Consider the following 9,595-nt stretch of genomic DNA (forward strand, 5'->3'; position numbering starts at 1 on the left):
GGGAGGGGTGCGCGCGCGCATGCGCCGCCGGCGGGGGCCGTTGGGCCGCGGGCAGCCGCGCCGTGAGGCTGCTGCCCCGGTGGTCTCCTGCCAGCGCGGAGACGCTTCATGTCTTACCTCAGATGCGTTTCGGGAGGAGAAACATGTCAAATGCTGCCTTTAAACCAGATCAGATGGGAAATGCAGGGTGTGCGTCGTCCACCGAGCAAGGTGGCGTTACCGGGCTCGTGAGCGGTGGTGCGTGCCGTGGCCGCGGGGCGCTGCTCGTAGCGGGGCCGCAGCAGGGGCGATGGGAAAGCGCGCTGCGGGGAGGGGAGGCGAGGCGCGGTGCGGTGCGGAGCTCCTGCTGGCCCCAGCCCCCCGCCCGCGGGTGAGGGGCGCCAGCGGCGGCATTGGCGTTTTGTAGCTGCCGTGCGCTTAGAAACGCTGAGAGAGACCATAGTGAACAGGTGCTGCTGACGTCACTTCACTTAGCATCTTCACCATCATCGGGAACCACTGACTTTTACTAGCGCTTGCACATTAGGGGCTTCACCGGAAATTTCTCACAGATGGTTTCTTTCTATTCAGGTAAATTAGACCTGCAGCTGATGAATGTTTTCCACATTAACATGCTGAAAGACCTCTATTTCAACTAGCTGTTCTGTTGATTATATTGTGATGTATTTTATTCATATTAAGGCTCCTGGAATTAGTGGTGAAGGGATGCCAAAGAGACATCAATTAGGGTTTTGCAAGGCTTAGTTACAAGTCTTTTTAGCATCCGTAACAGGCACGAAGGTATTTGGATCTTGGATATAGGAGTAGATTATGTATATAATGGTTTATTTTAATACTAGAACTGATATGTGATTCCTGGTTAAAGGAATAATAAGAGCAGTTAACCCTTACAGCACATGAGTGTGTTAGGCTGAAACATCTGTATATAATGAGGATATTTTAGGATGGACTGTCCTTATAAGCCATTTGCAAAGTTAAGCTGTGCTTTTCAAGATATTTTTAAGATAAATTTTTGATAGTATTGTGTATCTCATTAGCCAGTATTAAAATAATTGTAGTGTTAGCTAATAGAATTAGTGTCTATGTTACATCATGTAAGTTACATAAACAACAGCAGTGTTTATGTTTTTGTAAATTAGGCCCTTTAAAGATAAAGCAACAGATGTAAGGACTTAGTGGAAGTACTGAAGAAATCTCTGTTGTTCATTTTCCTTTTACTAAGTGAAGGAAGTGTGTGTATAACAACCGCAGGGCTTGCTCCTTAGAGCACATATGTCACGTTAGTACTACAGCGTTGTAAACTTACCTTGTTTTTTCACACCATTAGCATACAGCCTTTCCTAAAATAACTGTCATCTCTAAACAAGCAAAAAAAATGGCTATGTAGCTCTTACCTCTATCTTTTTCTAAGTAAAAAACCTGAGGGCTGTTTTTCTAAGGTCTGCTTGACAGAAACAGCTGGTGACATTTACAAGTTTCATTTATTAATTTAACTACAGGACATATATTTAGCGTTCAGTGCTGCTGAGTGTGATTTGTGCCTTTGCCGTCAATTATAATATTCATGTGTTTAGAGTTTTGCTGGCTCAGGGCTGGAATGCGGAGTACGGCTATGAGTGTGCCATGTGATATCTGTTCCTAAAATTTGTGTTTATCATTACATAATTACTTCAATAAACAAACCTCCTGAATGCTTCAGAAAAGAATTCATAAAGTTCATAAAATTCATAAAAGAAAGCATAAAGCTTACTTTGTTTTGTTGTAAAGATATAACCACAGACGCATGCCACGTTTTTTGAAAATAAACGTTCTGGCTTTGCTTCTTTGTGTCTGAAATAAGGGAAAACCATATCATGTCCTCGATCCAGCTCACTGTGCAGCTGCACGAACCCTTGTGCCCGCACAGTGGGCCAGAGCAGGGTGCCCAGCAAAGGGCAGTGGCAGAGGGCAGGCCTGCTGCCTTCACCGCTCTTTTCAGCATGCAGACCCATGAGGTGCCCCCGCAGGACTGTGCCACGAGGAAAACCATGTTGCAGGACTACTCAGAAATGTCAGATTTTGAAAGCTATGTTATTGAGCAGGAAATGAACCAAAGTGAGAATGAGAAACAGGCCTTCAGATACAGCCAGGAAAAGGTTATTTTTATTTAGTCAGAGCAATCTATAGACAATAAGGGACAACAGAAGAAAGGAAACTTTTCCAGGAAAAAGTGTGAATTCAAGTTTGGTGATATTCCTGGATGCATACTGAGAACCTCCACTACTGTAGGGCCAAGTTCTAACGTGATGCAAATGGCATAACTCTGCTGAAGCTGAACCTACTTACTCCAGGTCTGAGTTTTGCTATTTAGATCTTAAAAACCTTACCTGATTGGAACTCATTTTAGATCAGCACATGCCACCTTGTGGCAAATTAACATGGTGCATCTGTTTTTTTCTAGCTATATAAAACACCTCTTTCTTTATCAAAATTCTGTCTTCTGTTATATTCCTTTTATCCTTCAGATTGTTGTGGGGGCAAGACAGCTTGTATTTTAGGGTTCCTGCACTTCATCTCAGTAGTTTGTACATAGCTTAGAAATCCCACTTACTCAGTTTTGTGGTTTTTTTGCATTTGGGTCACATGTTTTTTCAACATCGAGCATGCTTTTCAGGAAGGCATTCTGAGCGCTTTGCAACTCAAAGCTAGTAGCTAGCTGATGAATAACTGCATTTGGTTAATCTGTGGAGTGAGTAAAGCATTATAAAGAATATTGAACGTTCACCTTTAACCTTTTGTGTTCATTTCTACATCTGAATTGTTAACACTCTTTATCTTTCTTGCACGAGTACTGGATTTAAATTCTTTATTCCTGTTTTCATTTTCTTACTTTCCATTTGCTCACTGGGGATAGCAGTGTTCTTTCCCAGCATAAACACAGCCCTTACAAAGATGACTTAATTTTTCACTGCAAGCCTTTCATTTGCACTGTTTATGCAGGCACATCACACATTGTACAATATCTGCCTTGTTTGAAACGAACATCAGCGTAATGGGAAGGGAACAAAGGAATAGGAGGGATAATCAGCAGATGTAATGAAACAATGCCAATAGCAAGAAAAAATAACTTGAGCTGCTGCTTTTGAGGTTAGAAATGTCCTCAGTGGAACGTGGTATTGTAGCTGTCATTAGTTTGGAGCGTGGATCCCAAGTATGGGCAAGTCTGTATGCAGATTCAGTGGAGCCGTTTGAGCTTCTGTGTAGTGTCTGAGTATCTTGCTAGAACTCATTCATCTTTAGCTTTCCACCTTTTCCTGGAAAAGACAAGTGATGCCTGCTGTCAAAGGTTTTCCAAGACATTTTGCCTCATCCCTCTCTTCCTTTGACATTCAACACTATGTGGATGGAAGCTCCCTCCTTCAACTGGGGTCTCGTTTGAAGGCAGGACGAATACTATAGATATAATTCTATTTTCTATCAGGCCAATTTTGTGTCCTTGCACTTGTTTTCATGTGAATTTTCTTACAGTTCCTTTTAAAAAGATGCAGCTGTTTCTCTGTCATGTTACCAGTCCCTTTCCTATTCTGTAGAGGTTTATCATCCTCACAGCTTTTTTTTTTTTAATTTACTTTTTTATGGAACTGTGTATTGAATTTCCTTCTTCTCATTTATTACTTTTTTATATGCTTTACACTTCTTAGCTTCAACACCTTAAAACTGTACTTTGGCCTTTACAATCATGATTAATAAGTCAAGTGAGAAATTGTTCAAAGTAAATTTGTTGTCACAAAGGTGTAGATATTTCTGTAGTTTCACTTACCAAAACTTTTCATTAAGGGAATTTTTTAAATAATAACTGTACTACAGCAGGTAACTAATAATACCACCATTTTACAACAGGACAGGAAAACTAACAGGGAAAGGTCTGAGTGTCTTGGATTTTGTGTGACTTTACTTTAAAATAATGATTAAGAAGTTTGATAGCCAAAGTCTACAGCTTTGACTATAGTAAAATCTTTGCTAGGTCAGGATACAGAATATAGGAACTTTGAGACCCTCCTCTCCCTTCTATGTACAGTGTGTGTTCTCCTCTCAGAAAGATGTTAAAGAAATGATGTTGCAGTAGGTAAAAGTGTAAGCTACTGCATTTATTTCAGTCATCTGCTTGCTATATTCATCTTATATGTAACCCTTTTACTTTCTAAAAAAAAATGCATATGTATTTTTCATTTTAAAAAGCCTGTAGTGCTTGAATTCACATGCAACCCTAAGGCAGCAAATTAATATGAACCACAATGGAGGAAAAAAATTTTAGTAGGATAACATAGCAGCTGTAAGTTTGCAGAAGCTAATTTAAACCATACATTCTTACCCGTCTGCCTTGAGCATTAGTCAGAAAGAAACATCTTAAGTGAAATGTAGTTCATTCTGGTGGTAATTCTAGTGGTAATTTTTCTGATGTCAAAGCTTATGAGTCTACAGTTTTTATTTGCATCATATGCCTTCAGCTGGAGGGGATTTTCAGTGACTTCTGCATTCAGCTGGATTGGTGCTTCTGATCTACCCCCTGTGATTCTTGGTGAAATTTCACAATCATGGCTTTATGAAATTATATCAGTTCCTTAAAATCAACTGCTGCTAAAGATCCCCGTGTGCATTAGAGCAGTCATTTGCTACCGGAATGGGTATTAGCTATCTGTCAGATTAGAAATAATGATTAACTAAAATCTTCCAGTAAAACAAGAACATCTTGGCACAGTAGATTGTCTGCTTCTGAAGGGAAATGCTGAAAGAGGAGGGACTGAAACAGTGAAAAAATCTTTGTCAGGAAAGAAGGAACAAGAACTAAGAACTGCGTTTTAACAACAAAACATCTGGAATGACCAAGGAGCAGAGTCAGGCTGTGAGTCAGCATGAATCTTTCAGTTGCCAAAACTGAGCAACCTGAAGGATGATTGCTGTAGGAAGGAGAAAAAAATTGTAAATCAGGAAGACTGAGCTGGGGAAATAGAGTCTTGTGTTTTATGAACTTTAAGGCACTGAACAAAACCCAAACAGATCTCAAGATTAATTAGACTTTGACAAAGAGAATTTCAGGTATTCTTAGGAATTTATTATTATGCCTCAAGCTGTATGTCCAGAGGGAAGGAGACAGCTCTCGAGTAGATAGGTAAATATTGCTAGGCAGATGTATTCCAAATTGTCTTAGAAGCAGGTTATTCCAGCTACAGCTGCCAGGTGTTTTGATTAAGGAGTTTAGTTAGGGGTTTTTATCAAGTGCCATGCAAGTCCCTGAACAAACCCATCCCTACTGGAGGAAATTGAATGTTCCCGAATGACGGTAGTGAGCCAGATTCTTCATCCCTCTTAAAGTGTTCTCCGTGCAAGAACAAGAGTAAAAAATGGCACTAACTAGCTTAGTGCCTTCAGTCCCCTCATTCTGTCTTAGGGTTTATCCTATGTTCAGCTGCCGTGGCTTCCGGAGGACTCCAACAAAAACGGTCAAATGTGCATGCCATCATTCTGCCTTCCTTGACATAATACTGGGATAACACTGAGGGATTTTACCAGCTCTGTGCCACTCAAAAAGACCAAAACCCTTTACAGAAGGAATCGGTTTGCTTCAAGCTCACAGTTTCTGCAGGGTGCTGCAACAGTTTTTATGGGCCTTCATAGAAGGAAGCCTTGGCACAGAGCTTGTGCCATGACCACGCAGCAGAGCATGCATGGTTGCAGCAGATTCAGAGAGGCATATTCCAGATACATCTGCACCATTTGAAGGGAAAACAAGTCACTTCAGTGCATTTGTCAGAAATCTGTATATATTGCAGAAGCGGGCTATTCAGTTAGATTTTAAAATAAGTTTGCTTTGGCCATGGTCTTGTCTCCCTTCCATGAAAACCTGTGCCAGTAAAAACAGATTCGGAAGCTGCATGTTCAGAGTTTAAATTCACAAGCATGTGCATTCATGCTGGAAGGGTATGGACACTCATTTCTTGGGGGACTTAACCAGCATAATGTGATGTACCTGGGTTGTCACAGCTAACCAGATTGCTGGCAACTTATTTTGAGTATTCCGTGGAGTTTAATTGTTTTGTCTTCAGTAATAAAAAATAAAATGCTTTAGAATTATAATTAAATTCAAGGAAATTTCATTTGATTCAGAGATATTATGCAAGCAGTAGAAAGAGGTTTAAAAAATCAGCAGTTTTCTGGAGATTATTTGCTCAGCTATACTATTAATATTGTTTTGTTTGCCAGACTGTGATCAAAAACATTTGGCAGGCAAGACTTACTCAGGAAAGTGAGCCAGTGAAGTTGAGCTGTCATCTAAGTACGTACAGAAAAACTGTTCTCTTGGCTTAGAAAACAGACTGTTTACAGAAATAATAAACATGCCCTCTAAAATTATGTTCCTTCTCTCTAAAATCACGTAAGGTCACAAGACTTTGACCCTACAGAAGGAGCATAACACTTTATGAGACTTGTGTCAAAGCACATGATAAAAAATAAATACACTGTCATAAAGAAGTGTCAGTCTGATGGCTCAAATGTGCCTTCCTAACGTATTCTGTCTCCCTTCTTTAAGATGTGGTATGCATACTGCCACGCAAAGGAAGCCCATCTGGAGGGGATATCAAATCAATCCATTTTCTTGACGTATCAGTTGATGTAATTAACTTTTGTTTCATGTCCCAAGTAAACCTTGTAAACAATAAAATGTGTCAAAGTAAAATATAATTTATTGAAAAGTGTAATTTGCAAAAGGCGTTATGGTGATTCAGCAGCTGGATAGAGCCCCAGATGCTGAATATCCATTAGGAATAAGAGACTGATCTGGCCAATGCTTGGATTTTTTCTGAGCCCTGACAAGAAACTGAGTGAGATACAAGCAAAGGGAAGGGAAGGTAGTGGCTGGCTACCTCAGCAGCTGCTTGCAGCTGGAGGAGAGGACTGTGTTCACAGGCATCGCCAGCACACCCCAAGGGCAGTAGTCTCACCTTCTGTTAGCTGTTCAGGCTCTTCAGTTTTATTCTTTATTTTGGTTCCTTCTTCCTTCCCTGTAAAGTTCTGTTTGTTTAAATTCTGCTGTGTAAACTCAAGGCGTGGGAGTGAGAAATATCACTCATTCTTGAGCGCCCAAGTAAAACGATGTTGTTTGCCAGTTCATTTGAGCATCTTCGGTGGGGACCCTCACTCAGCTATAGCTGACACTTTCTGTTGCAAAGCAGGGGCTGACAGAAAGGGTCTGATTATACTAACCATAAACTAAAATAGTTTATGATGTTTCCTTCTCAAAGAGTTTGTCTGCTACAGTGTCTCATCGCACAGTATTTACGTACGAGAACTGAGATGAAGGGACCAGCCTTATTTACTTGATTAATATTAATCTTCAGGTAAGTACTACCTGCAAGTAAAATTCTGAGTTTCTAAACATAATTGTACCATTGCATCTCTGACTAGGACCTGCTTATCACAAAAGGGAGCCACCATGAAGGGAGAAAGATGGCACAGTATTCACAGAGGACAGCTTATCCGAGTTACAGGCTGCACGGCACAGGAATCTCTGTCTCCATTCACTGCAGAGGGAGCCAAGGGAAATTAGCTTTAGCAGGTTAGTCTTTGTTAATAGAGCTTTTCTTTCCTCACCTAATGACTTTCATAGCTATTTCGTTATCCTCCTCCCAGCTGCCTTGGCTGGGTTTGCTCACACACTGGCTGCAGCTTACGTAGACACAGCAAAGCTAGCCTTGGACTTGCCAGCTCAGGTGCAGCAGCAGTACCCGTCATTAACTGTGGCCGCATGGAGGTCAGTGTGCGCTGTAAGTCCAGCAGGGAAGCAGGGTCAGTGTTAAACACAGGCCTGTGCTGAGCTTCGTGCCACCACAAATATATTGCTGTCTAATTGAGCTAGGTAGTACAAAACGAACCCAAGAAGCTGCAGCTCCGTTTTCGACAGCAGTGCAGACTTACAGCCAGTGCCGCTAGGATGCCTGTGGAATTTATGAAATTACGTGCCCGCATTGCTCGGTGCCATACAAATATTAGTGATTCCTTTGGCATCCCTCTAGGTCAGGGGAAAGAGAGGTGTTTCCCCACTGCCTTCCTCCTTTCCCATGGTCTTCCTCTCGAGGACAGTATGAGACCAGTCAGATGATCCCTGTTTCACAACTCCACCAACATAGATTAAACATGTGTTGAACATTAAAGATCTCTAAATTTATACAGCTTGACCTATCAATTTGCTGAGGGTCAGTATGCAAGCTTTTGGCTTGGGGTTTTCCCTACACACACAGCAGTTTTACTTTAATCCAGAAAAAAAAACAAAAAATCCTCTATTTGCTGGTAGTTTAGGTTCTGTTCAGTCATAACTCACAACTCCAAAACATAAGAATTAAGTTTAATAGTTCATAAATTATACAACACACAGCACATACTCTTGTAATCTGTACTACACATAATCCATGTGAAGCATTAACACCAATGTCTAAACAAAATACAAAGTCACGATAGGCAGTCTTAAACCCGGGCTTTACAGTTTTTCTGAACTATTTTGGCTATGGATATGATTTTTCACCCCTCTATCCTCATATGGTATCAATTCAATTGTTTTAGATGCTATACATGCATAAGAACTAGAAGGGATTTCCTTAAACAACAAACATTGAGGATAAAAAGGTTGGTGTTTATAAAAACCTCAAATTCAAAGGTTCTTCCATAAGTTGTTAGAGGATTGCTATCATTTAAAACTCAAAAGCCGGTCATCCAAGAAGTCCTCCAGAGAGAAAAGCTAATCCACAGTTTGCCTCTCGAGCTGCGAGCCTGACTCTTCAGAAGAGCGTCAACAGGAAGCATGCTGAAAGATGACCGAAGACGTTTGGGCTCAGTTAAACTGATCGGGAAGTGGCTGTAGGATCATTCGGCTCTACAGCACGTAGTCCATTTGCTCGGGCTTTCGCTCAGCAGCTTAGCGTGTGCGGGAAGGGAAACCTGCTCAGAGCAGCAGGTCCGCGACAGGCGGGTGGGAGATGCCATGGCCGAGCTGTGCCCTGCCGCGGGCATGCCGGCTGCGGGCAGACGAGCGATCCGTGCAGGGAGCGAACGTTGTGGCGGGTCTGTGCGAGAGGCAGCGCTCGCTCGCAGGACGGCACGGGAGGGCTTTTAAACTTGCTGGGTGCAACCCCAGCAGTGGCTGACTGCCTTCCTCCCTTCTCATCAAAGAAACCGCCGGCAAACAGCATAGCGGGGATGTAGGGTGTGGATTTAGGAAAAACGAGGTTCGCATAGGAGCTCCAAAGCAAGGGCGGCCTCAGTTAAGTATACGGTGTCGCTGGGAATGCCTGTTGTTCAGAGAATTCAGAGTCTTCTGGGGCAGGAGACTTCAGCAGGAGTCGGGAGGACCTAACCTGCTTGTCTTGGCAGGTGAAACAGAAAATAAACCCTCTGGAAAGGGCACGACGTGACGCTACTAGTGTGAGCTTCCCCGAGGCCTGGCCCGTGAGCGGAGCGCGGGGCCGGCAAGGAAGAGGCGGCAGAGGCAGGGTGTAAGGTGGCGCGGGGGAGATGCGGCCGTGCCCCGGTGCCGAACGGCGGGGCCGAAGGGCTAAGCGCCCCC

At 42.5% G+C, this 9,595-nt stretch overlaps 1 protein-coding gene across 1 annotated transcript in view; it reads right to left on the reverse strand.

The window, feature by feature from the left end:
- The window catches only part of PTPDC1 (protein tyrosine phosphatase domain containing 1), a 24,939-nt gene extending 24,702 nt beyond the window's left edge, over positions 1–237 (reverse strand). The window contains exon 1 of the mRNA XM_026077023.1: positions 118–237. The gene's annotated coding sequence lies outside the window, so the exon portion shown is untranslated. The remainder of the gene's footprint in view (positions 1–117) is intronic.
- Positions 238–9,595: the final 9,358 nt, after the last annotated feature.

Source organism: Apteryx rowi, unplaced genomic scaffold (assembly GCF_003343035.1).
Source record: "Apteryx rowi isolate R43461 unplaced genomic scaffold, aptRow1 scaffold_111, whole genome shotgun sequence".
NCBI classification, from domain to species: Eukaryota; Metazoa; Chordata; class Aves; order Apterygiformes; family Apterygidae; genus Apteryx; species Apteryx rowi.